The sequence below is a fragment of the Balaenoptera borealis genome, assembly GCF_965194805.1.
Source record: "Balaenoptera borealis genome assembly, chromosome: 9".
Lineage (NCBI taxonomy): Eukaryota > Metazoa > Chordata > Mammalia > Artiodactyla > Balaenopteridae > Balaenoptera > Balaenoptera borealis.
This window is the reverse complement of record NC_138873.1, coordinates 25973881-26001126: the sequence shown is the minus strand read 5'-3', so window position 1 is coordinate 26001126 and position 27246 is coordinate 25973881. Positions and strand designations below refer to the sequence as shown.

At 40.5% G+C, this 27246-nt stretch overlaps 1 long non-coding RNA gene across 1 annotated transcript in view; it reads left to right on the top strand.

The window, feature by feature from the left end:
- Positions 1-11082: 11082 nt before the first annotated feature.
- LOC309635022 overlaps positions 11083-27246 on the top strand; it is a 29876-nt gene continuing 13712 nt past the window's right edge. The window contains exons 1-2 of the long non-coding RNA XR_014248584.1: positions 11083-11600; positions 17915-17980. This is a non-coding gene — a long non-coding RNA (uncharacterized lncRNA). The remainder of the gene's footprint in view (positions 11601-17914; positions 17981-27246) is intronic.

Genomic DNA, 27246 nt, shown 5'->3' with positions numbered 1-27246 from the left:
TTATACCACAGAAGTCCACCCACTGGAGTGAAGGTTCTGACTCCCACGTCAGGCTTCCCAACCTGGGGGTCCGGCAACGGGAGGAGGAAATCCTAGAGAATCAGACATTGAAGGCTAGTGGGATTTGATTGCAGGACTTTGACAGGACTGTGGGAAACAGAGACTCCACTCTTGGAGGGCACACACAAAGTAGTGTGTGCATCAGGACCCAGGGGAAGGAGCAGTGACCCCAGGGGAGACTGAACCAGACCTACCTGCTAGTGTTGGATGGTCTCCTGCAGAGGCGGGGGGTGGCTGTGGCTCACTGTGGGGACAAGGACACTGGCAGCAGAAGTTCTGGGAAGTACTCCTTGGTGTGAGCCCTGCCAGCATCTGCCATTAGCCCCACCAAAGAGCCCAGGTAGGCTCCAGTGTTGGGTTGCCTCAGGCCAAACAACCAAGAGGGAGGGAACCCAGCCCCACCCATCAGCAGTCAAGCGGATTAAACTTTTACTGAGCTCTGCCCACCAGAGCAACAGCTAGCTCTACCCACCACCAGTCCCTCCCATCAGGAAACTTGCACAAGCCTCTCAGATAGCCTCATCCACCAGAGGGCAGACAGCAGAAGCAAGAAGAACTACAATCCTGCAGCCTGTGGAACAAAAACCACATTCACAGAAAGATAGACAAGATGAAAAGGCAGAGGGCTATGTACCAGATGAAGGAACAAGATAAAACCCCAGAAAAACAACTAAATGAAGTGGAGATACACAACCTTCCAGAAAAAGAATTCAGAATAATGATAGTGAAGATGATCCAGGACCTCAGAAAAAGAATGGAGGCAAAGACCAAGAAGATGCAACAAATGTTTAACAAAGACCTAGAAGAATTAAAGAACAAACAAACAGAGATGAATAATACAGTAGCTAAAATGAAAACTACACTAGAAGGAATCAATAGCAGAATAACTGAGGCAGAAGAACGGATAAGTGACCTGGAAGACAGAATGGTGGAATTCACTGCTGCGGAACACATTAAAGAAAAAAGAATGAAAAGAAATGAAGAGAGCCTAAGAGACCTCTGGGACAACATTAAACGCAAAAACATTCGCATTATAGGGGTCCCGGAAGGAGAAGAGAGAGAGAAAGGACCTGATAAAATATTTGAAGAGATTATAGTCAAAAACTTCCCTAACATGGGGAAGGAAATAGCCACCCAAATCCAGGAAGCGCAGAGAGTCCCTTACAGGATAAACCCAAGGAGAAACATGCCGAGACACATAGTAATCAAATTGGCAAAAATTAAAGACAAAGAAAAATTATTGAAAGCAGCAAGGGAAAAACAACAAATAACATACAAGGGAACTCCCATAAGCTTAACAGCTGATTTCTCAGCAGAAACTCTACAAGCCAGAAGGGAGTGGCATGATATACTTAAAGTGATGAAAGGGAAGAACCTACAACCAAGATTACTCTACCCAGCAAGGATCTCATTCAGACTCGATGGAGAAATCCAAAGGTTTACAGACAAGCAAAAGCTAAGAGAATTCAGCACCACCAAACCAGCTCTACAACAAATGCTAAAGGAACTTCTCTAAGTGGGAAACACAAGAGAAGAAAAGGACCTACAAAAACAAACCCAAAACAATTAAGAAAATGGTCATAGGAACATACATATCGATAATTACCTTAAACGTGAATGGATTAAATGCTCCAACCAAAAGACACAGGCTTGCTGAATGGATACAAAAACAAGACCCATATATATGCTGTCTACAAGAGACCCACTTCAGACCTAGGGACACATACAGAGTGAAAGTGAGGGGATGGAAAAGGATATTCCATGCAAATGGAAATCAAAAGAAAGCTGGAGTAGCTATACTCATATCAGATCAAATAGACTTTAAAATAAAGAATGTTACAAGAGACAAGGAAGGACACTACATAATGATCAAGGGATCAATCCAAGAAGAAGATATAACAATTATAAATATATATGCACCCACCATAGGAGCACCTCAATACATAAGTCAACTGCTAACAGCTATAAAAGAGGAAATCGACAGTAACACAGTAGTAGTGGGAAACTTTAACACCTCATTTACACCAATGGACAGATCATCCAAAATGAAAATAAATAAGGAAACAGAAGCTTTAAATGATACAATAGACCAGATAGCTTTAATTGATATTTATAAGACATTCCATCCAAAAACAGCAGATTACACTTTCTTCTCAAGTGCACATGGAACATTCTCCAGGAGACATCACATCTTGGGTCACAAATCAAGCCTCAGTAAATTTAAGAAAATTGGAATCATATCCAGCATCTTTTCTGACCACAGTGCTATGAGATTAGAAATGAATTACACGGAAAAAAACGTAAAAAACACAAACACACAGAGGCTAAACAATACGTTACTAAATAACCAAGAGATCACTGAAGAAATCAAAGAGGAAATCAAAAAATACCTAGAAACAAATGACAATGAAAACACGACGATCCAAAACCTATGGGATGCAGCAAAAGCAGTTCTAAGAGGGAAGATTATAGCTATATAAGCCTACCTCAAGAAACAAGAAAAATCTCAAATAAACAATCTAACCCTACACCTAAAAGAACTAGAGAAAGAAGAACAAACAAAACCCAAAGTTAGCAGAAGGAAAGAAATCATAAAGATCAGAGCAGAAATAAATGAAATAGAAACCAAGAAAACAATAGCAAAGATCAAGAAAACTAAAAGCTGGTTCTTTGAGAAGATAAACAAAATTGATAAACCATTAGCCAGACGCATCAAGAGAAAGAAGGAGAGGACTCAAATCAATAAAATGAGAAATGAAAATGGAGAAGTTACAACAGACACTGCAGAAATACAAAGCATCTTAAGAGACTACTACAAGCAACTCTATGCCTATAAAATGGACAACCTGGAAGAAATGGACAAATTCTTAAAAAGGCATAACCTTCCAAGACTGAACCAGGAAGAAATAGAACATATGAACAGACCAATCACAAGCAATGAAATAGAAACTGAATCTTCCAACAAACAAAAGTCCAGGACCAGATGGCTTCACAGGTAAATTCTACCAAACATTTAGAGAAGAGCTAACACCCATCGTTCTCAAACTCTTCCAAAAAACGGTGGAGGAAGAAACACGCCCAAACTCATTCTATGAGGCCACCATCACTCTGATACCAAAACCAGAAAAGATACTACAAAAAAAGAAAATTACAGAGCAATATCACTGATGAATATAGATGCAAAAATCCTCAACAAAATACTAGCAAACAGAATCCAACAACACATTAAAAGGATCATACACCATGATCAAGTGGGATTTATTCCAGGGATGCAAGGATTCTTCAATATATGCAAATCAATTAATGTGATAAACCATATTAACAAATTGAAGAATAAAAACCATATGATCATCTCAATAGATGCAGAAAGAGCTTTTGACAAAATTCAACACCCATTTATGATAAAAACTCTCCAGAAAGTGGACATAGAGGGAACCTACCTCAACATAATAAAGGCCATATATGACAAACCCACAGCAAACATCATTCTCAATGGTGAAAATCTGAAAGCATTTCCTCTAAGATCAGGAACGAGACAAGGATGTCCACTCTCACCTCTATTATTCAACATAGTTCTGGAAGTCCTAGCCACAGCAATCAGAGAAGAAAAAGAAATAAAAGGAATACAAATTGGAAAAGAAGAAGTAAAACTGTCACTGTTTGCAGATGACATGATACTATACATAGAGAATCCTAAAACTGCCACCAGAAAACTACTAGAGCTAATCAATGAATTTGGTAAAGTTGCAGGATACAAAATTAATGCACAGAAATCTCTTGCATTCCTATACACTAATGATGAAAAATTTGAAAGAGAAATTAAGGAAACACTCCCATGTACCATTGCAATAAAAAGAATAAAATACCTAGGAATAAACCTACCTAGGGAGACAAAAGACCTGTATGCAGAAAACTATAAGACACTGATGAAAGAAATTAAAGATGATACCAACAGATGGAGAGATATACCATGTTCTTGGATTGGAAGAATCAATATTGTGAAAATGACTGTATTACCCAAAGCAATCTACAGATTCAATGCAATCCCTATCAAATTACCAATGGCATTTTCTACAGAACTAGAACGAAAAATCTTAAAATTTGTATGGAGACACAAAAGACCCCAAATAGCCAAAGCAATCTTGAGGGAAAAAAACGGAGCTGGAGGAATCAGACTCCCTGACTTCAGACTATACTACAAAGCTACTGTAATCAAGACAATATGGTACTGGCACAAAAACAGAAACATAGATCAATGGAACAGGATAGAAAGCCCAGAGATAAGCCCACGCACCTATGGTCAACTAATCTATGACAAAGGAAGCAAGGATATACAATGGAGAAAAAATAGTCTCTTCAATAAGTGGTGCTGGGAAAACTGGACAGCTACATGTAAAAGAATGAAATTTGAACACTCCCTAACACCATACACAAAAATAAACTCAAAATTGATTAGAGACCTAAATGGAAGACCGGACACTATAAAACTCTTAGAGGAAAACATAGGAAGAACACTCCTTGACATAAATCACAGCAAGATCTTTTTTGATCCACCTCCTAGAGTAATGGAAATAAAAACAAAAATAAACAAATGGGACCTAATGAAACTTCAAAGCTTTTGCACAGCCAAGGAAACCATAAACAAGATGAAAAGACAACCCTCAGAAATGGAGAAAATATTTGCAAACAAATCAATGGACAAAGCATTATTCTCCAAAATATATAAATAGCTCATGCAGCTCAATATTAAAGAAACAAACAACCCAATCCAAAAATGGGCAGAAGACCTAAATAGACATTTCTCCAAAGAAGACATACAGATGGCCAAGAAGCACATGAAAAGATGCTCAACATCACTAATTATTAGAGAAATGCAAATCAAAACTACAATGAGGTATCACCTCAGACCAGTTAGAATGGGCATCATCAGAAAATGTACAAACAACAAATGCTGGAGAGGGTGTGGAGAAAAGGGAACCCTCTTGCACTGTTGGTGGGAATGTAAATTGTTACAGCCACTATGGAGAACAGTATGGAGGTTCCTGAAAAAACTAAAAATAGAATTACCATATGATCCAGCAATCCCACTACTGGACATATACCCAGAGAAAACCATAATTCAAAAAGACACATGCACCCCAATGTTCATTGCAGCACTATTTACAATAGCCAGATCATGGAAGCAACCTAAATGCCCATCGACAGACGAATGGATAAAGAAGATGTGGTACATATATACGATGAAATATTACTAGCCATAAAAAGGAATGAAATTGGGTCATTTGTAGAGACATGGATGGATCTAGAGACTGTCATGCAGAGTGAAGTAAGTCAGAAAGAGAAAAACAAATATCGTATATTAACACATATATGTGGAACCTAGAAAAATGGTACAGATGAACCGGTTTGCAGGGCAGAAACTGAGGCACAGATGTAAAGAACAAACGTATGGACACCAAGGGGGGAAAGCGGTGGGGGGTGGGGTGGGGTGGGGATGAATTGGGAGATTGGGATTGACATGTATACACTGATGTGTATAAAACTGATGACTAATAAGAACCTGCTGTATAGAAAAATAAATAAAATAAAATTTAAAAATTAAAAAAAAAATTTCCTAGATTTAAAGCAGAGTGCATCTGGAGTTGTTGCTTCAGTTACAGACTCTGCTGTAGTGGTTTCTCCAGTTATAGACTCTCATTTGTTTTTTGTCCTCTGCCTGGCGCCAGCCTGTCTCCAGGTGGCGCCAGAGTACAGAAGATATCTACCAACGTGAGCAGCAAGTTGAATCAAAATGGTCCGTGATAACACATATATAGCAAAATACTAACTGTAGAATCTAGGTGATAGGTATGTGGGTGTTCACTGTACAATTTTTAACTTTTCTGTATGTTTGAAATTTTTATAATAAAATATTGGGGAGAAAAAGATTGGGTTTTCCTGACAAAAGTGCTGTGTGTAAAGTGCAGTAACCTACATAGAGATGTAAATTGTGGTTTATTCAACTCTACATTATTTTTATCATCCTTAAAATTTTCATTTTATATATTCAGTACTTTGGCTCTTTCATGAAATTTTAAGAGTAAGGAATTGTGAATTGTGATGTTTTCCTGACAATAACTTCTTTCAGTACTGGCTGTTCACATACATATGTCTTACAGTCCAAGCTCAAATGCAGACTCCTTGAGGGCAGGTTCCATTCCTCTTTGTATATTTCCCCAGCTCCTAGCTAAATATACTTAATATACTTAATATATAAGTGCCCAGGAAACTTAATATACTTAATATATAAGTGCCCAGGAAACCCCTGATTAATTTTATTTATTTATTTACTTTATTTAATTTATTTATTTGCTGTGTTGGGTCTTGGTTGCTGCACGCGGGCTTTCTCTAGTTGCAGTGAGCGGGGGCTACTCTTCGTTGCGGTGCGTGGGCTTCTCATTGTGGTGGCTTCTCTTGTTGCAGAGCACAGGCTCTAGGCGCATGGGCTTCAGTAGCTGTAGCACGCGGGCTCAGTAGTTGTGGCTTGCCGGCTCTAGAGCACAGGCTCAGTAGTTGTGGCACATGAGCTTAGTTGCTCCGCGGCATGTGGAATCTTCCTGGACCAGGGATCAAACCCGTGTGCCCTGCATTGACAGGCGGATTCTTAACCACTACGCCACGAGGAAAGTCCCAGATTTATAGTCTTGTCTAGGCTGACTTTCTCCTCACGAGCCCATTGAACAACAAAGCTACATCCATGATAAATGGCTACTTTGAACATCTTCAGAAAGACGGGGAGTAAACAGATTTTGACTCCTGCTGCTGTCAGAGACTAAGGAAGAGGACAAGGGTTGGTAAAAAAAAAAAAAAAGGTATTGATGGTGAAACACCCATATGAAAAGAAACATTGTTCAAATATAATTTATGTTTTACATGGATGTTCAAGTTTGGGAGGTGAGAAAGGAGAAAAGTGGTCTCAGAAACAAAGCTTCTAGGTTCTGCCTAGACCTACAGTGGATCAAGGGATGAAAGGATTCAGACACATCACTGCCAGGAAAGGAGAATTTTTTTTTTTTTTTTAATTTATGGCTGTGTTGGGTCTTCGTTTCTGTGCGAGGGCTTTCTCTAGTTGTGGCAAGCGGGGGCCACTCTTCATCGCTGTGCGCGGGCCTCTCACTATCGTGGCCTCTCTTGTTGCAGAGCACAGGCTCCAGATGCGCAGGCTCAGTAATTGTGGCTCACGGGCCTAGTTGCTCCGCGGCATGTGGGATATTCCCAGACCAGGGCTTGAACCCATGTCCCCTGCATTGGCAGGCAGATTCTCGACCACTGCGCCACCAGGGAAGCCCGGGAAGGAGACTTTTAAGTAACCAAAAAAAGAAATAAAATAGTAATCTTTATTTTATTTGTACTATTTTCTTCTCACGATTCTATTTCAGCAACTCTAGCCAGCAGATTAGAGCAAGAAGAAATGAATGATTTATCCATTTAAGGGTAGCAGACTATGCCACTTTAGCATATTGATTATTTTGAGCTAAAGGCAATTGAGAAGAAGTAGCTACAGGGAAGCTCTCTGCCCTCCCCCATTTGCCTAAAAGCAGGACATAAATCTGTGTCCCCGATTGCCCCCAGCCCCTCTTTACCAGGAAGGACAAGTTAATCACCAGAGACAACCCTAGACCCTTATCAGCTCAGACACAATACCTCAGGACCTACATAACAAACTTTAACAACACTTACCTTCCATTGGTTCCCCCATATGCTTACCTTCCCAAAATTTGCTGCTCTAGAAGCTCAAAGTCCTTTTCCTTTGTCTTGACCCTTCTTTACAAATTTATTTTTCTTTTGTTTAGATGCTATATAAGCCCCAAGTTCTAACCACCTCTTTGAATTACTCATCTCTGAGTTCCCCGTGCACACCGCGCAGGTTCATAAACTCGGATTTGTGGATTTGTTTTTCCCTCGTTAATCTGTCTTTTGTTGTCTGATTTGCAAGGCCCCAACTGGAGAACCTCACATGGGTAGATTTTTTTTCTCCCCTATATAACTGACTATAGAGAAATTAGGCTCATGATATTTAACCAATGTAAGATATACTCTTAGAGAGATTCAATGAAGACCATCACACTATAAAATGACATGCTAAAATACACCAAGAGATAATAGCTCTAACGATGTTTTCATTGTGTTATGGAGAGCAGAAAGGTTGGAGAAAAGAAAATAGGAACAAAAGCCCAGAAACAATAGAGAAATACAATCATAAATTACTGGTCTTTTGATGGCAGGTAAACAGAATAGAAAGGCCATGTTTGTCCTTCTTGCAGCAGGCTGACTTATTCGGGTGGTTCTCAGCCCTCCTTCTGGGTGCAGATGAGAGGGATATGATGACATTTATAAGGCACTAGAAACCATTCATTAGAGTTCAGACCTCACATTAGAAATTTCCCTCACTTCTATAATTCAGTCAGTGTCTAGCTCTATCCCATTTGTTGTCACGGAAACCTTCTTTAGAAGTCTCTACTTAATTTTTTTTTCCTGAACAGTATATTTTAATTCTTAAATTTATAATTTTCCATTCTCCCTTATCACAAGAAAGTTTTCAGATAAGAAAAACATGTTAAGAGGAATTTCTTGTTAAGTTATTCAGGGTGATGTTTGAGCAACAACGTTTTGAGAGAAATCAAGTTAGAGCATTTGAAACAGTCTTCCTTGCAGCCCATCTCCCCAGAGAGCCCCAAGGTGTGTACGCTTAGCAGGACTGTTCAGCTGCCCCGGTCCCAGGAAGAAATCCCCATAGGACTCCCACCTCGGTCGCGGTTGAGAACCGCCCTCCAGCATCTTTATGCTTCCTTGGACCGAGACCAATGATGCCTACTAGCTCTGAGTTTCTCTACAGTCCCTGCATCACTTTTTGAAGCAAGTGGCTCCCAGCTCTGCAAGGGTCCTCTCTGTCACTGGGATCTCCAGGTACCCATGACACCTTGCAAGTTTGCTGAATCAAAATCTTTCCAGCCAGACCTGTACATCACAGAGTGGTGGTAGTTTCATTCGAGTTAACGCTGCAAAAGATGACTAAGGGGTCCTATGGGAGAGGAATGGATTGGGTATTTTGTGGTGTGTCTTTATGGTGCAGGAAAGTCAGTCTGTGTTGTGTTAATACTTCTACTGGGATAGGAGGTAGTGTGCTTAGAAGCACAGATCCTGGAGATAGACCACTGGGGTTTAAATCCAGTTCAGCCATTTACTTACTGTATAATATTAGGAAAGCTACAAACCTCTCCCTATGTCTAGTGTCCTATCTATAAACTGAGGTATGTACATACCATACATACTATATATACATATAAAATTTTAAAAGTCAGTGTGTGGGATAGGGAGGGTGGGAGGGAGACGCAAGAGGAAGGAGATATGGGGATATATGTATCCTGATGTATGGCTGATCCACTTTGTTATAAAGCAGAAACTAACACACCATTGTAAAGCAATTAAAGTCCAATAAAGATGTTGAAAATTTTTTAAAAAGTCATTGTGATGTGTGGCAGCTATAGTGAGACTACCCTAGGATTGGGTGGGACTCACTTTACTCAAATCAGATTCAGCCAGGGTAGTCAGATCTTGCAAATCACACGGCAATTATGCCTCCAAGAGAGGACTTAACAACCTCAGGAGGCGGTAATTAAAGTTCCTGATTGCACAACATTATTCAGAGGTTCCCCACCTCCTTTAAGGAATCAACATGCCTCTGTAGACCCAGCCCTAAAGGTAGCCTGAAAGAGATTTGGCTAGATTTAAAAGGAGTATGCAAAGAAACTCAGTAACAACTAAAAATGCAACCACGATTCTCCTCTCTCTTCTGTACTTCACTCGGGTCCCCCGGAGGCAAAGCCAGGCTGCACCACGTAAGGAGTCTAACCTAAGGCAGGCCTAGGGCCAGAGGAGGGGCCCCAAGACACCATTTGGTAGGAAGCTACAGGCCACAAGAAGAGCTTGCTTTTGACCAGTCGGTCTTAAGCATGGCTGCCCATTGGAAACACCTGGGAAGTTTTTTAAACTACCAACACGGTGCTGGTGAACCAGCTCTTAGGGGAGGGCGAGGAGGGCAGATCTGTGATTTGTAGTATTTGCCAATTGCTATGGTAGAAATACCACGCAGTGGCCAATTTTAAGCCACCAAGCTGATGTCCCTGAACAGAGCTGGGGACAGAGAAACACAGGCAGGATGAGCCAGCCCCAGCGCCCCAGTGAAGTGACAGGGCCTCATTGGAGATTCTGTTTTTCAATGGTCAGGGGTGAAGCCTGAGCAGGAGGGACGTTGAAAATCAACCCCAGGTGATTCTGATGTGCGGCCATGTTTGAGCACCACCGACCCCCATCCAGGTAGCTATCTCTCAGGCACTCCTGCCCTCACAGTTCCATCATCTGCTCTACGGCTGTCAGGTCAGTACATTCCTTTTAGAATGATGTTGCCATTTTTGGATAGTGTGTTTTGGGGAAGCTTCTCCTTCTGCTGTCCCATTCCAAGTTCCTCCCTGGCGTGTGTGTGTTGTGGGGGGAGATTGTCTCTAAAAGTAGTTCATTTATTCAAAAACATGTACTAAGTAATGTGTTCAAGGCACATGCTTGGCCCTCAGGAAACAAGGTTGAAAAACACGCTTAACTTCAAGAGGCTTAGAGTCTGGAGGGGGAAGGAAAGGAGTCAGACAGCGGCATCAGGGAGGAGCGCAGAGAAGGGGGATGGGTGCAGACACTGATTATGGGCTAATCCAGCAAGCTTTTCCAAACCCCTTGCTGCATCCAGTATAGTGACCAGAAAACTAGACACTCTTTTCCCCGGCCTCCCTGAAGCTATGAGTGGTAATGAGACAGTTCTACCCATGAGAGATATAAGCCAAAATCAACTGGGAGCTTCCAAAAAGGCTTTTGCTTTTTCTGTTAAAAAAAAAAATATATATATATATACACACACACACACATATATATATGTATACACATAATATATATATATACATATATATATGTATACACACACACACACACATATATATATATATATATGACTGGTACAGCCTGTCTTATTTCTATCTGGAGCCCAAGGCAGCTGCCAGAAGCTGCTACAATCATTTTGTAACCATGAAGTAAAATCCAAGAGAATCATAGATAGACTAGCTCTAGCCTCTAGTATTAAACAAATAACAGAAGCTTCCTTTATCTGTATATATGCTCATAAGTCATGTTTTCTCTGACTAGCAGCTGACTGCAATCTGAACTGCAAATTTGTACAGGTTCACACCCACACTGGAAGATGGGGATGCTTCCTAGAATCCGTAACAATGGAGCTCAGTCTTAGAGGCTGGGACAAATTATTAATGGGGGAAGAATGAGGAGAAACGGGTTCTAAGCAGAACAGTATGAGCTGATACCTACAGGCACACAAGAGCATGGCACATTTCGTCAAACCACAAGTAGCAGAGGATGACAGGACAGCAAGGGTACATCTGAGGACTTGGAGGAGGTGAAGCTGGAGAGGCAAGAAAATGCCAGATCATGCGGCATCTCTCATGGTAACTGCTGGAATTAAAAATTTATCCTAAAGACAAAGGTTGACTTTTGAAGAATGTTAGGCTGAGAAGGTACATGATCAAATTTGTGTTTTTATAAGATAATACTGCCCTTTAATACAGGATATTACTTCTAGGAATTTTTTATTCAACTCCTTAATTTATAATGGGGAAAAATCAGAAAAAGTCTAAACGTCACCAGTAGGACATGGTAGAATAAATTATACCACCCTATGACAGTATCTTTGCAACCATATTTTTAGGGAATGTATTATTTACTAGTGACATTATAAATAAAGGAAAATGCACAATATATAACTATGTACCATGAAAATCACAATTTTTCAGGAAAAAACATGGAGAAAAAGACTAGCAAAAGAAATTATAAAATAGTAATTACAGTTCTTGCTAGGCAGTAAAAATATCACAGATTTTTATTTTCTTCTTTTATAATATTTATTTTCCAAATTTTCTAAATAAACATTTTTATAATCAGGGGGAAAATACATTACCTAGAACATAAAAATGTCAGCTGGAGGAACCAGACTAGAAGCAGAAAAATCAGTTTGTTGGTATTTACAGTTCATTCAGTTTCTGAGTCTTTGTACATGGCAAGCCAGAGGTTTGCCAGTATCCTTAGAAATTCTCTGGACCTTGATTCCTTCCCAATCGCCTCCTATGGTCCCCTTCAAGATTTCTTGAATCTCTGGAATCTCTTCCTGTCATCTGCACTCTCAATACACCTCAGTGATTTTGGACTTTGCTAACTTCTGGAGTTCCAGCTTTTCCACAGTACTGGGTGAGCCTCCATTCTCTTTGGGGATAAGAATTCTTATAGTTTTTTAATATCCCCAGGAAGAACAATGTGATCACACGTCTGTGTTGATGGCTTAGAGTTTTTGCTCTGACCACAGCTTTTGCCAAATGCAACACAGGGCAGCCACGGTTCATACCATGAGACTCTTAACCTACCAATGGATGGTAGTAATTGGACTATGGTGGACTAGCTTGGGCACCTACTCAAGGGCAGTTCGTCAGTGGGCTGGCATTTTGAAATTAAGCCAGGCCCATCAGGCTCTTCGCTTGGGGACGTGAATTGGGAAGGACAGAGAGTAGCAGGCAATTGGCAGCAGGAGCTAAAGTTGATGGGACACATAGAGAAAGCCAGGAGGGAAGGTTGCGGTCATGATGAACCATGGCCAACCAGTCATGAGATAGCAGAAACTATGAGCAGGCAGAGTCAATGATGCAGGGAAAAGGTATGCAGAGTAGAGGGGAAAGATGAGTTGTAGTGAGAGGTGAACAGAGCAAACCCTCAGAAAATAGCATGGAAGAGAGTCAGAGCGAAGGTTCAGACACTCCAGCTGTTGAGGCTCTTAAACGTTGCTGCCTTACCAGATGCTGGCTGATATGGTGTTTCTTATTTTTTTACTTTGGTTCATCTCCCTAGGTTCCATGTGTTTCCTTATAATAATAAACCCACCCTACTGCCCCATCTTCCTTTATACTTAGACTTATGTTATGGAAGTCTGCATTTCTTAAAATCAGAAGGGTTAAATTTGAATTGCGATTGATCCATTTACTTATTTATTGAATTGTGTATCCACTTGTTAAATTTTTCATATATTCTACACAATATATTAAACTTGTGCCAGTATTCTATGCGCTAGGGACAAGAAGATATGTGATTCGATACTTGTCCTTAATGATTATTCTGTATGGGCCTCATGGTGGTGATAGATCATAAATTTGAGAGGTATAGAGGATAGATGGATATGATTGAATATGGGGTATGGATGAAGGAAAGTATAAGGAAAAGGCAGAAGAGATATTTTAAATTACGTTTCAGGTCTCTGCCTGGGTCATTGAGAGAATGACAGTGTTGTTCTCTAAAATAAGGAGTTCTAGAATAATGAACATTGAGTTTAAGGACATCCAGGTCTGGGTATCTAATATGCAGCCGTGGAAAGAGATCACAACTTAAGCATAGAGTTGGATCTATGGCTTTTACAATGAAAAGAAGGCTGAGAACAGAACTCTGGGCAATACTTAAGGGGAGGCAGAGAATGAGGTTTCCAGGAAGGGGGCCACATATGAGTGATCCATTAGTAGGAGAACCAGGAGATGAATATGTCACGGATGCTAAAGAGTGGTAGATCATTTCAAGCAGGAGGACATAATCAACAGTGCAAATGCCACAGACATGTTGAGAAAGATATGGACTGAAAGATGCCCATTATATTTGTAATATAGAAGTTCCTGGTGACCTAGATGAGAGGGCTTAGTGAGAAAACCGCGAAGAGACTAATGAGCTGAGGATCAAACAGTAAGCATGAATTATGCATTCGGTAAGCTAGACTCTAACAGGGAAGAGAGAGGCAGAGGAACCCCCCAAGAAGAAGATGTGAGGGGATGTGGAGAAGAGAGAGGCAGAGGAACGCCCCCAAGAAGAAGATGTGAGGGGATGTGGAGAAGAGAGAGGCAGAGGAACGCCCCCAAGAAGAAGATGTGAGGGGATGTGGAGAAGAGAGAGGCAGAGGAACGCCCCCAAGAAGAAGATGTGAGGGGATGTGGAGAAGAGAGAGGCAGAGGAACGCCCCCAAGAAGAAGATGTGAGGGGATGTAGAGAAGAGAGAGGCAGAGGAACGCCCCCAAGAAGAAGATGTGAGGGGATGTAGAGTCAGGAATTAATGGAGCCCATTATGGAGGCCACCCATTGGTCTTTACCCTTTTTAACATAAGGTGGGAAAGTTTAACTCTCTTGGGTTCCAGCTGAGTATCCACACAGATCTGCTCCTCTGTGTTCTGGGCTCCTCCCAATTCTCCCAAGTCCATTGAGAGCGCCCGCGTGAGGCTGGATGCAGCCTTTTCTGCCCAGGCTCCTCTTCCTTCAAGACTAGAAGAGAACCACCCCCTCTTCCAACTTATACCCTACCTCTTAGGTCTTCCCAGCTGTTCCACATCTGACTATAGGGGTTTATATGTCATTCTCTTCTAAAGGACTGGAGAAATGAAGTGGGGATTATATTGTGTAGGAGGAAACTGAAAGCTGTGCTCAAAAATGTGGTTTAGGAAGAAGAAAAGCAGGTGTGGCCAGGATTGGGTGTGGGCCTTCCAAGTCAGATCCCCTCTGGGGTTCCCCACATCTGTTGGCACCTATTCACATGTCTCCCAAAACAAACATTAACTCTCAAAGGATAGACTTACAGAGGGGAATAAAATACATTGTTAACTCTTTCATAAGTTTCCAGAATCCTCTCTGCTTGGATTCAATAAGACACAATGTTATAATCCCTTAGTTACACTAGAGAAATTTTGAGATGAGATACTTAAAAAGAACTCAGACTTGGGTGAGATTCTCCTTAGGTTCTATATGGGGGAAGGGAAGGGTATGCTTAATGCCAAGCTTGGCTCCCCTGCTAGGAGGGACAGGAATGGATGATAAATGGAGTCTAGTTCCTGAGTAAGGAGAAGGGGTGGGACTCTGGGGCATAGGAGGGCATAGTTCACCTTCTGGAAGAGAAAGTTGAAAGGATTGGGGGCAGGTGCAGACACATTTGTAGATGTGGAACAGGACAAGACAGAGTTCTCATTCATGGTTCTGTTTTCATAGTAAATTATAAGCAAAATCTGCTGGCACTAAGAGTCGAGGAGATGGGAACTACTGCTACTACTAATAGCAAATCCGTATATTGGGAACTGAAGGGGGGCCAGCTCCTTTATATTCACTTTCTTATTGAGCCCCCATCACAGCCTTCTGAAGTATGATTAACCCTTAAATATAAGTTTGCTAATAGAGGGCTTGTTTGGTGTCTTAGCTATTTCCCAGCATTGCTGAAAACTTGGGAAATGCAATATTCCACTGAATACCAATGAAAGTTACATGAAAAGGTGTACAAATAGATGTGCTATTCTACATCTGAAGTAATCTATCGATAGGCAAATTTTGCTTCCCTGGTCATTTCCTAGCATTCCATAGAGACCCTGACTTTTAGGATTACAATTATATTAATGTCCAAGAAGCCTTCATAAAAATGAATTTTAAGTTGTAAGGATCTTTATAATTTAATCTTCTGGTTCCTGATCATGAGACCAGCTGGAGAGGAACTTGTCAAAGGCCTTCAGGAGTACTAAATTATTGAAATTTATCAGATATCAGGTGTTAGAGAAAGGGAAAAATGTAAAGTCACACCTTTTAGTGTCCTGTCTTTAGACTACCACATCAGAAGACTTGTAATTCTGTTCAACTGAACAGCAACATATGAGCATTAGGCTTAGCTTCAGGGCTTCCGTATCAAGATGATTCAAATGAACTCAATGGCCATAAGGAGTTTACAATCAGTCAGAGGAAGAAAAACACACACACAGATAATGGTTTCATAGGCTTTATGGTGGACACAGCCTCGGGCTAGGCCTAAAAAATGAGTAGGATTTCACAAGGTAAAGATAAGAAGGAAAGAACATCAGACCAAGTGACCAACAAGATACAGATGTCAAAGATGCAGGGTATTTGAGGAAAGACTTAGTAGTCCAGTTTGTATAGAGCAGTGGTTTTTGGAATGTGGTTCCTGGACCATCAACTTCAGCATCACTTGGGAACTTGTTAGAAATACAGATTCTCAGGTCTTAATATAGAGTCACCATATGACCCAGCAATTCCACACCTAGATCTATATTCCAAGATCATTGAAAACACAAAAATGTATACAGGAATGTTTAAAGCAGCATTATTCATAATAGGCAAAAAGTGGAAACAACCTAAATTTCTATCAGTTGACTAATGGATAAATAAAATGTGCTATATCCATACAGTGAAATGTTATTCAGCCATAAAAAGAACTGAAATACTGGTCCATGTTACAACATGGATGAACCTTGAAAACATTGTGTTAAGTGAAAGAAGTCAGTCACAAAGGACCACATATTATATGATTCCATTTATATGAAATGTCCAGAATAGGCAAATTTACAGAGACAGAAAGTAGGTTGGTGGTTTCCAGAGACTGGGGAAAAGGGGGGAATAATGAGTGGCTGATAATGGGTTTCTTTTAAGGTAATGAAAATGTTCTGGAATTAGATAGTATTAAAGGTTGCACAACCTTGTGAATATACTAAAAACCACTGAATTGTGTACTTTTAAAGGGTGACTATTATAATATATGAATTATATCTCAAAGAAAAAAAAAATTATCAGATCTCACTCCAGTCCTATTGAATCATAAACCCTGGGATGGGACTCAGCACCCTGTGTTCTATCCGGCTCTCTGGGTGATTCTGATGCACACTCATGTTTGAGGACCACCTCGCTAGACCAGGGCAGCTCAGTCTGAGCTGGATATTATTCTCACCTGTGGAAATTTAAAAGGTATCCATTTCCTACACCCCAGGCTTAGAGATTCTGATTAATTGGCCAGGGAATCAGTGTTTTTGAAAGCTACTCATGTGACTCTCCTGTGCATCACAGTTGAGAACCCCTGACCTGGCACCTAAGGCAGGCGTAGGTGGATTAATGAGTGGTGGTGCAGGTGATGCTAGAGAGAGGGGCTCGGGCCTCCCTGTAGATGGCTTTGAAAAACAACCTTGAGGGAAGCCGATTTTTAGATCCGCATGGGGAGGTTATCCTGGCAAAAGTGGGGGTGGAAGATTGGTATGTGTAGGCACTGAGGGTCATGAGGTCAGTTAGAAAACTTAGAAAGGCAAGAGGAATCAAGGGTCGAGTGCAGAATTGGGCTAGTATAATTAAAGGAAGGAGTAAGTGAGAAAAACAAGATGACAGATAGACAGGATGTGAAATCTAATGAGATGGAGGGTGGGGAAGGAGGGGCAGGAGTTGAAGGCGTCCTCAGAGTTTTAAGTGTGGGTGACTGGATAAAGGTAATGCGTTAAAATACGTAAGGAAATCAGATGCTTCTGCTGGTGATCTTGATGTGGAGGAATGAAAAGTAGAGGACTGGGGGAAAGGTTAGAGAGCAAAGTTGAAGATAAAGATAAGGAGCAGATAGTCCATGATGCTCCTACTTCAGAAATAAAACAAGAGCTGCCACTATTTTAGGAGCAAATCGTTTTCAGCAACATCTTTCTAAACTTAGCATTGCAGGTATATTTAATCAGTTATTGGAGCTTTTATTAGTCTCCCATTGCTGCCATAACAAATTACCTCCAATTTAGTAGCTTAAAAGCAATGCAACTGTATTATCCTACAGTTTTGTAAGTTAGATGTCTGACATGGGTCTCACTGGGCTAAAATTAAGGTGTTGGCAGGGCTACACTCCTATCTGTAAGGTCTGAGAGAGAATCCATTTCCTTGTGTTTTCTAGCTTCTAGAGGCCGCCTGTATACCTGGGCTCGTGGACCCCCTCCCTCCATTTTCAAGGCCAGCAATGGTGAGTCCAGTTTTTTCATATTGTGTCACTCTGACTTCCTCTTCTGCCTCCCTTTTCCACTTTTAAGGACCTTGTGATTACGTTGGACCCACCCAGATAATCCACAATAATCTCCCCCATTATAAGGTCACTCAATTAGCAACCAAAATTCCAACTACAACCTTCATTCTCATTTGCCATGTAATATAATATATAGTCACAGGTTCTGGCAATGAGGACATGGTCATCTTTGGGAACCATTATTCCATTTACCACAGAGCCATTTCATATTTTTAGACTCATCATGTTACAAATTCAACTTCTGAATTCCAAGTCTGTTCTAGAATTTTATAATGTACATAAAACCTTGTTCCTTTTTACAGAGACTTTATGGTATTGGAACTAACTACCACAAGCCAGATAACAGTGGGGTATCCATATCTTATAGTCCAACCTAGAGGGATAATGTTAGCTTGAGTGTGAATATTAAAAAAAATTGCAAAGGATTCCTTTCTATTATTATAGAAGTCAAGAAGTTTCTTAATCACTTCCACCATTTTACTTCTATTTTGTCCTTTTTTATGAGACTTGTATTCATTTGCTAGGGCTTCAGTAACAAAGTACCACAGACTAGGTGGCTTAAACAACAGAAATCTATTTTCTCACAGTTCTGGAGGCCAGAAGTCTGAGATCAAGGTGTGGACAATAGTTGGTTTCTTCTGAGGCCATAGGGAAAGCTGTGTCCAAGTCTCTCCCCTTGGCTGGTAGATGTCTGTCTTATCTCTGTGGCTTCCCATCATCTTCCCTCTGTACATGTCTGTGTCTAAATTCCCTCTTATAAGGACACCAATCATTGGATTAAGGCCTCCCCAATGAACTTGTTTTAGCTTAATTGCCTCATTAAAGACCCCCTCTTCAAATACAGTTACATTCTGAGGGACTGGGGGTTAGGACTTCAACATATGAATTTTCCAGGGAGACAATTCAGCCCATAACATAATAGGATAAACCTATTACAAAATGAATCTCGTGAGCCAGCTCTGCTGGTTGGGGGCTGTGTCAGGGCATCTTTTGGGAAGGATTCTGAAGACATATCTGGGCTCAGTTGGAAAGAACACTAGGATCAACTAGCAATGACTGTGGTGGACGCCAGCTGGTGGAGTGGCAGGTAGCACGCAGGGGATTTGCAAACCCTCTCATTGACTCACTTACCACACAAGGGACGAGAGAGTCTTTTGCTAAGTGCAGAGTAGACTATGATCCAGGAAGAAGAATGTTGGATGCTGAGCCATTGGTTACATTATAAGCAAGAATTCATTGCCCCGCCTCCGCTAGAAGTTTTGAATATTATTATTTGTATATGGTCCCGGACTGACCAGTGCCTAAGTGCCTAAATAATAATTAGAGAAACTGCCTGAGGAATCCAAGTCATTAACAAGCCATTAAATATGTATAACTGATCTACTTTGCTGTACACCTGAAACTAACTATAAATCGACTATACTCCAATAAAATTTTTAAAAAACCAAGCCATTAATATGAATTATCCATTTGTAAAGGATACCTTTTATTAAAAAAAAGAATCAGAGAAGGTAGCCATTATATTATTTTGACAACTACATACAGATGAGTTCATTGAACAATAATACACTTGGACATCATCCACAAAAAAGAATTGTTTAGAAAACTCTGGGGACCTGATATTGTTTTCATTGAAAGTGACAAAACATCATTATTCAAGGATTAATATGGTTTTTATAAGATTAACCCTGTGAAAAAAATTGATGGGTCTGTAGTCCCAAGAATGGTTCGACATGTTTCTGTATTATCAAAATTCTGCCATTAAAAACCACAGCTTTGAACTGGCCATTCACAAGGCAGCCCTGTTACTATCATTTCTGAGGGTGAGTCTGTAGTTGAATTTAAGAAAATTTGGATTAGAGCCTTGGCCCAATTATCCCAGTCACGCATCCCTATTCTCATGCAGCCAGTGAGGCTGAAAATGTGGTGGACAAACAGGTAAAGCTGATCCAAATGAGAGGGCTGAGGGGGAGTGGCTGAGACCTGGCATTATTCAGTAACAGGTGTCAATTCTGTTGGGAGGACTGACGTTTCCAGACTTGCATGAACGGACGCCCAGAGATTTTACAAGATAAACCAGAATGTGTGCTGGAGGTACTCTGCACCTTGTTTATTTTTACCACAAAAGTTAGTCTTTCCTGAGAAGTATGGAGTGGGACCAAGCTGGCTTCCTGCCACTCAGCTTAAGCTTGTGGGGACAGTGTCATGTGAGGCTGGCACTCAAGAAAACCAGTGTGACATGCCCAGGTCAACCAAGGTGACCTGACAACAGTAGAACCAGGATGTACTAGGATTACCAAGGGACAGCACGAGTAGTCACTCCTCTCCGTTCTCAAACAAATGAGGAGAAATCACCTGGTATTTCTCATTATAATTTTAAGCTCACAAGTATTATATGAGTATGAATCATTATAAAGAGTCTGAATATATCAATCATTTTTAAAATATCAATACAAAATTATAAAAAATATTTAAGCTTACAAGTGTTATATAAGTATGAATCCTTATAAAAGGTGTGACTGTATCAATCATTTTAAAAATATCAATGCAAAATTATAAAAAACATATAAATATAAAAAATATTCTCTTAATGGGAACCCTCCTGCACTGTTTGTGGGAATGTAAATTGGTGCAGCCACTATGGAAAACAGTATGGAGTTTACTTAAAAAACTAAAGATAGAGCTGCCATATGATCCAGCAATCCCACTCCTAGGCATGTATCAGGAGAAAACTATAATTTGAAGAGATACCTGCACCCAATGTTCATAGCAGCACTATTTACAATAGCCAAGACATGGAAGCAACCTAAATGTCCATCAATAGATGAATGGATAAAGAAGATGTGGTATATATATATATACAATGGAATACGACTCAGCCATAAAAAAAGAATGAAATAATGCCATTTCCAACAACAGGGATGGACCTAGAGATCATACTAAGTGAATTAAATCAGAAAGAGAAAGACAAATACCGTATGATATCACTTATATGTGGAATCTAAAACATGACACAAATGAACTTATTTATGAGACTCACAGACATAGAAAACAAACTTATGGTTACCAAAGGGAGAAGGGGGGGAGGGGTAAACTAGGCATTTGGGATTAGCAGATACTAACTACTATACATAAAACAGATAACTAACAAGTCCTACTGTATAGCACAGGAAACTAAATTCGATATCCTCTAATAAACCATAATGGAAAAGAATATGAAAAAGAAAAAAAAAATGTTCTCTTAATGAACTTTCCTAATTCCGTTCTCCTTTATAGATTTAACCATTGTTTTCAGTAGTGTGAATATTCTTCCAAATCTATATTTCTGTACAATTATAGCCAGTCTATGTACATAGATATATATGGACAGGAAGATGTAGCTATATCTACATTTATATCTATATCTATCTATGTAACATTTTATCTATTATTCAGCAACTTACCTATTTTTCACTTAGCGTTTTGACTTGGGGATTTGCCATAGATATACCTCTTCTCTTAAACTGCTACGTAGTATAATAATATAAGATTTTACTTAATCATTTTGCCATTGCCTGCCATAAAGACAGTTCCCAATTCTCTGAAACAGAAAGTACTGCTGTGAATAAACTTGCCTTCCTATGTCTTATTATGGCAAGTGAGAGTTTTCTCTGTGGTAGAATCAAGAAAGAGCAAATGTTGGAAAAAGTATATTCGCTTTTGATTTTAATGAATATTGACAAATTGGCCCCTAAAATACCTTTTCTATTACATTCCCACTAGCAGTATATGAGAGAGCCTTTTGCCCACACACTTTCCCAACATTTTGTATTGCCAGTCTGTTTAATAATTTTTATTTATGGCCCCAAATCTTATATCACTGTTGTTTCATTTGTATTTCTCTCCCCTAGTGTTTATATACATGCTAATATAAAACAGAAACATACCGTGTGTGTGTGTGTGTGTGTGAGAGAGAGAGAGAGAGACAGAGAGAGAAATACAGAGAGAGACAGAGAGAGAGCACAGAACACGTGAGGTTTGGAGGCCAGGTCTGGAAGTGGTACCTCACCTTTTTCATCTACATCTCCTTGGCCAGAATTCTGTTGCAAAGCCCCATTAACTATAAGGGGCTGGGAAAGATAGTCTTTCAGTGTGTTTAGAAACACAAATATTGGTGAGCAACAACTTTCTATGCCACAAGGTCACAGTCAAGACACATAAAAAACTCTCCTCAACCTTTCCCAGACTGCTTAGCAGAACTAAAACCACAGAAAAAAGAGATGCATAGAGGTTCAGTTTAGTTGACTACCAGCACCCTGCAATTTTAGATGTCAGAGAAAAAAAAAGAAATACAGGGATGTTGAGGATAAAAAGCTAGTTCATAGTAGAGATGCAACAGTAACCCAAGTCTCTTGATTCCTAGTTCAGTGTTCTTTCCAAAACTACGTCTACACAAAAATTACAGTATTGGACACATGGTATAGAGATTTGATTTAACATGGTGTAACTTTGGAAGGCAAAATGAGAGTCAAGTGGTTAAAGTGAAAGAGAAATGGTTTGTGCTCCATCAATAATATATAGTTGGTACAAGAGGGAATGGGCTACCTAGTAAAATAATGAATTTACCATTAATGGAGTATTAAGTGAAAGCTCCTTGGCTAGTTCTTGGGATGCTGCTGAAGTAAAGATTTTTATCAGGTAAACTCAGTGGTTCTTTTCAACTGTAAAAACTATAATTAAAATATTGTCTATTTTCATTTTTCTTTTGAGGTCTGAATGTAAATATTTTATGGTTATCTTTATAGGAAAATGTTCAACCTAACATATAAAAAAAAAAAACCACTTTCAAAAACCAAAAAAAAGTCTTGAAATGTTTAAATGCAGTAAAAGAACATTAAGTAAGGAGCAAGAAGTATCTCAACTTTTTAAAGCATGTTTTGTCAATAAAATGGGGGCAGAAATATTGTCTTCTTCACAAGGTTGATATGAGAGAGAGGGAAAAGCATTTATACAAGTGTTTTATAAATTAAAAAACATTATACAAATATTACTTATCTATTATTGTAACTTCTGAATTATTACAATTTTATACAGTTTTTACTGAAATGGCATGAAACAATTTTTTTTGATAGACAACTATTATCTGTTTATTGCCTGTCTATTTATGGTTATGGAAACAAATAGCAGCAAAGCTAGGGCCATATGTGATAGCTTGACCCTTGAGAGTGAGTAGAAGAAAGTTTTTATTAGAAAACATGATTGAATTTTATGCTTGGAAACAATAAAACAGAAAAGAGCTATTTATCTTACAACTACTCACATGATTTATTAAAACCTACAAAGCCACATTTCAGGAATGTGACCCCTTGAAAGCTAGTGGATAAAGGAGCATAGCAGTGTACTGAACACCCATGTTCTTGGTGTTCTTGGTCTGAACACCAAGACCAACTGAACTTACACTTTCTCTCCTGAGGAATAAGTGAGAAAATCTTGTTCTCACAAAAATGGAGTCTCCACATTTTAGTTCTGGGTGCTAGACACATAGCACAACTGAATCTGAGTGGTGCAACGTGTAAAACACTGAGGTGCCACATCAGCCTCCCCTGTCTCTGAGGTCTTTGGGCATAGTTTCCACATCTCCACGTATGCACTGAACTTCAAGCAGCCACTACCCAATAGCAATTGTCTCATGCCAGTGCCACATACTCTTTACCTCCTCCCCTGGCTTTCCTATTGATGCTAAGGAATCAAGCACCAGGAGAACTTCTCGGGGTTCATGCAATCACCACCCAGAAATTCAGAATTCATGTCCCATGGGACCAATATGTAGCCAATGGGAAAGGGAGCTGAGCGAATAAATATTTCTCAATCCATCTCCCACTCCTCCCAACCCAACAATCCATATCGACAATGCCACTCACTCAAGGGGAAATCCCAGATCACCTCCCCCCAAACTCGTCACCACCCAACACAGCCTCAGTAGTTTGTCTCTGACCCCCAAGTAATTACAGTAATTACATCAGAACACAAAGGTACTTAACAGACTCCAATATTCCCCACACACCAAAGCCCCCCAGGCAAAGCAGGCTCAAGCAAAAGAACTTAGTGTTCAAGTCCTTTCCAGTCGCAGGGCGTGTCCAATAGGCTCTCCCCCAGAAAGGCAATGTGAATCTTCTGTGAGTCTCCCGTAGGATGGGTAACAAAGTTTATTCGGATTCTTCCTGCTCTGGCTTTGCTTGATCTTATTTCGGGTTTTCTCATGGTAGACTGGGTGCTGATGGTTAGATAGGGATCCTCAGCCAGTGCCCCAGGCTCCCTGAGCCACCAGACAGGTAAAGCCTGTACCTTGGTGAGAGGTGCTTCACAGCATTGGGGCGAGTGACCCAATCCCATCCAGCGGGTCCCGCCCATCAAATGATGCCACAGGTCCCACTCCCTAGGAGCCATTCCTTGTTTCATCTGGAATGAGTGCCAGGCACTTCTCCTCCTCGTGATTTATCTCACGTGGACCGTGTGAATGCAGTTCTGGACTCCACATTTCTCATCAGCTTTCCTCCCTACATGAGCCCTAGAGGAGCCCCCTCACCCCACCATTTTTTCCTCCAGAATGAAAAACACTAAAAAATGCAGTTAAGTGAAAATAATGCTTTGGAGGGACGAGAGATGTGATCATAACTTAATTATCATTTTTATTTTTAACAAAGTACTAAAGGCATCAGAAGGCCTTGCCAAGGTTGTCAGTGACCAGCTCACAGCCCAGGGATCAATAGAAACATGAACTATAAGACTCGCTCCTCGGAAGTCTAGTTGGCAACTGAATCTATAACAGGGATTCCCAGGCTAGGGAAATTTCAAAGACAAAACAAAATTTTAGAGAATGGCAGAATTTTATTTTGTCATGTATAGGCATTACAAGCAAACAAAAGACCCTGCCATTTATTCTCACCGTTGTATCTTAAATGAAAGGAAATTTTAACATCTAAAGATGGGAAGAACATGATTCAAATAAAGGAGAGCCTTTGACTAAATTAACATCAAGAAAAAAAAAATTACTGCCTTGTTCTTTTCCTCATTTCACTCCAGATAAATGTCGATTGGTCAGAACAGACCTGCAGGAGTCCACATTCAGAGTTTGGGAACCATTCCTCTGTAGCATAACTCAACCACGAATTTGCACAGAGCTTCCTGTGCAGCGGTAGGAACCGCTACAGTGGGTATCAGGATATTACTAGCTTCTCCGTGACCTGTGCTGGAGACCTGCCCCAGCCCTCTGACCATGAGCAATGAGAGGCTGTCTTTCAATTAGGATGGAGACTGCAGCCATTTGGAATCTGAACGCAGCTGTGCCGTGTAAAGTATGCCAGCAGCTTGGGATACAGATCGTTTTCTGTTGCTAGGCCAAGTAAAATGGATTCTTTTTTATTCTCCCTTAAGCAATCCCTATTTTAAATCTATTATTGAAAATCTATAGGACAATGTTGCAAGAAGAAAAATATAATGAAGTATTACCTTATGGCAATGTGTTTTTAACAGCATAGACTATCAAATTACTAAGAGACTTCAGTATCACAGGCAACTCTTAGAATTGGAAGAGCCCCTAAAAGTCATCAAGCACAACTCACTGCAGTTCAGGAAGCCCTGCCCCACATTGCAGCCCTCACTCCACGCCACACGGCTTACCTGGCCCCCAGGGCTGCTCTCTGCTTGTGCCCGGCTCTCCCAAACCTTTGGTTCTAGCCATTGCCCCTTGCCAGAATTTGAAGTCTCACGTGAGAAAAGTATTATCATTTTTGTTTCCACTCAGATTGGAGAAAAAGCAGACCTCACTCTTATACCCTCCAACCAAATCCTATTCCCCAAAATCTTTTCCCTCCAACTTGAGTTGCAAAATGAAACCTCACATGTGTACCTGGATGACAATAGATACAGGATAAGGAGAGGGGCTGGAGAGGGACGAAATTGCCTGTTGCATATGGGATCTTATATATTTTCTTTCCATAGAAAATCTCCAGGAGCTACTTCCGTGGGAAAATTAATTTCAAAAGTACAAGAAAAAAGGAAAAAAGCAGTGAAGAGCCATGTCCGGTTTTGGCTGGGTGTTTGGAAGGCTCAGGCCAGCCTGGCTGGGATTACGTGAGATGATGTATCAATAGGATGGAAAGGGGCTGTGCAGGTGAAGCAAGGCAGAGCTGGGCTGCAAGGCCACGGTCACTGCAATGCATCTATCAGCCGGACAACTGACTGACCTTGCCCTCAGGCAGAGTTATCTGGAAACCTTTTACTTTTTCAAATGTCTGCAATCATTAGCAAGTAGTATTCTTATTCTAGAGGACAATTCTGAGACCATTTTTCTATTCTTTCTGTATTATCACCAAGTGGTGATTTTCTCAGCTGAACGGTTCATTTCCGTTGAATTTATTGGCTCCTTTTTGTACCTGGTTGTTCTGCAATCTAGTCACTCACCAGTATACAATCCAGAAGTCTGAAAAAAATGGGTTTTGAAAGTAGCTCTTCCTGTAAGTTTCATGTTGAAGGAGGAAAAACTGAGCTGGAAAGTATTTCCTAGAACCCAACTCTGTACTTGGTCTGACATTTGTGAAATAATTAGAACGTGACCCTTGCCTATGGTGCACTCGTTTTGAATTCCTAAGTGATGTAGACATACTGTGAAGCAAGATTGGGCAGGTTCCTACAGACCATTTACCATTAGGAACAGAAAGTTCCCAGGAGAAGGTGGATGCTCTTGAGAAAGATAGCTACGAGCAGTGCTATTTTGAGAAAGTGGGAAAAAAAAGTCTCTCTACAACTGTCTAAAATGTCCCATTCCCTAAGCTCTCTAGGCTTTGGGCTGTGCTAATACCAGAGAACAGAGAAGCTAAACCAGCACATTCTATGAGAAAGGACGAAAAAATCTACTTGATTCTCTGTCAAGTGTAGCAAGGGCTGGAGAAAGGCTTTGTAAAGCCGTGACAGGAAGCCCCAGTCAGGTGACTTGACAAAGAACAATTCCCAGGATAGAAACTTCTCGTGTATTATGAGCCACTGATTTGAGTCACCTGGAGCAAAGCGCATCCTCAGGGTTTCTTCACATTTCTGAGCTGTCCGACTCAGAGTGAACTAAACTGAAAGATAACTGAGTGAAGTTTTCAGGAGGAAAGAAGTTTCGGTATGAAGTTGTTCCTCTGAGGCCTCTGTGGGTGGGACCCTGTGGGAGGAGAGGGCCTCGG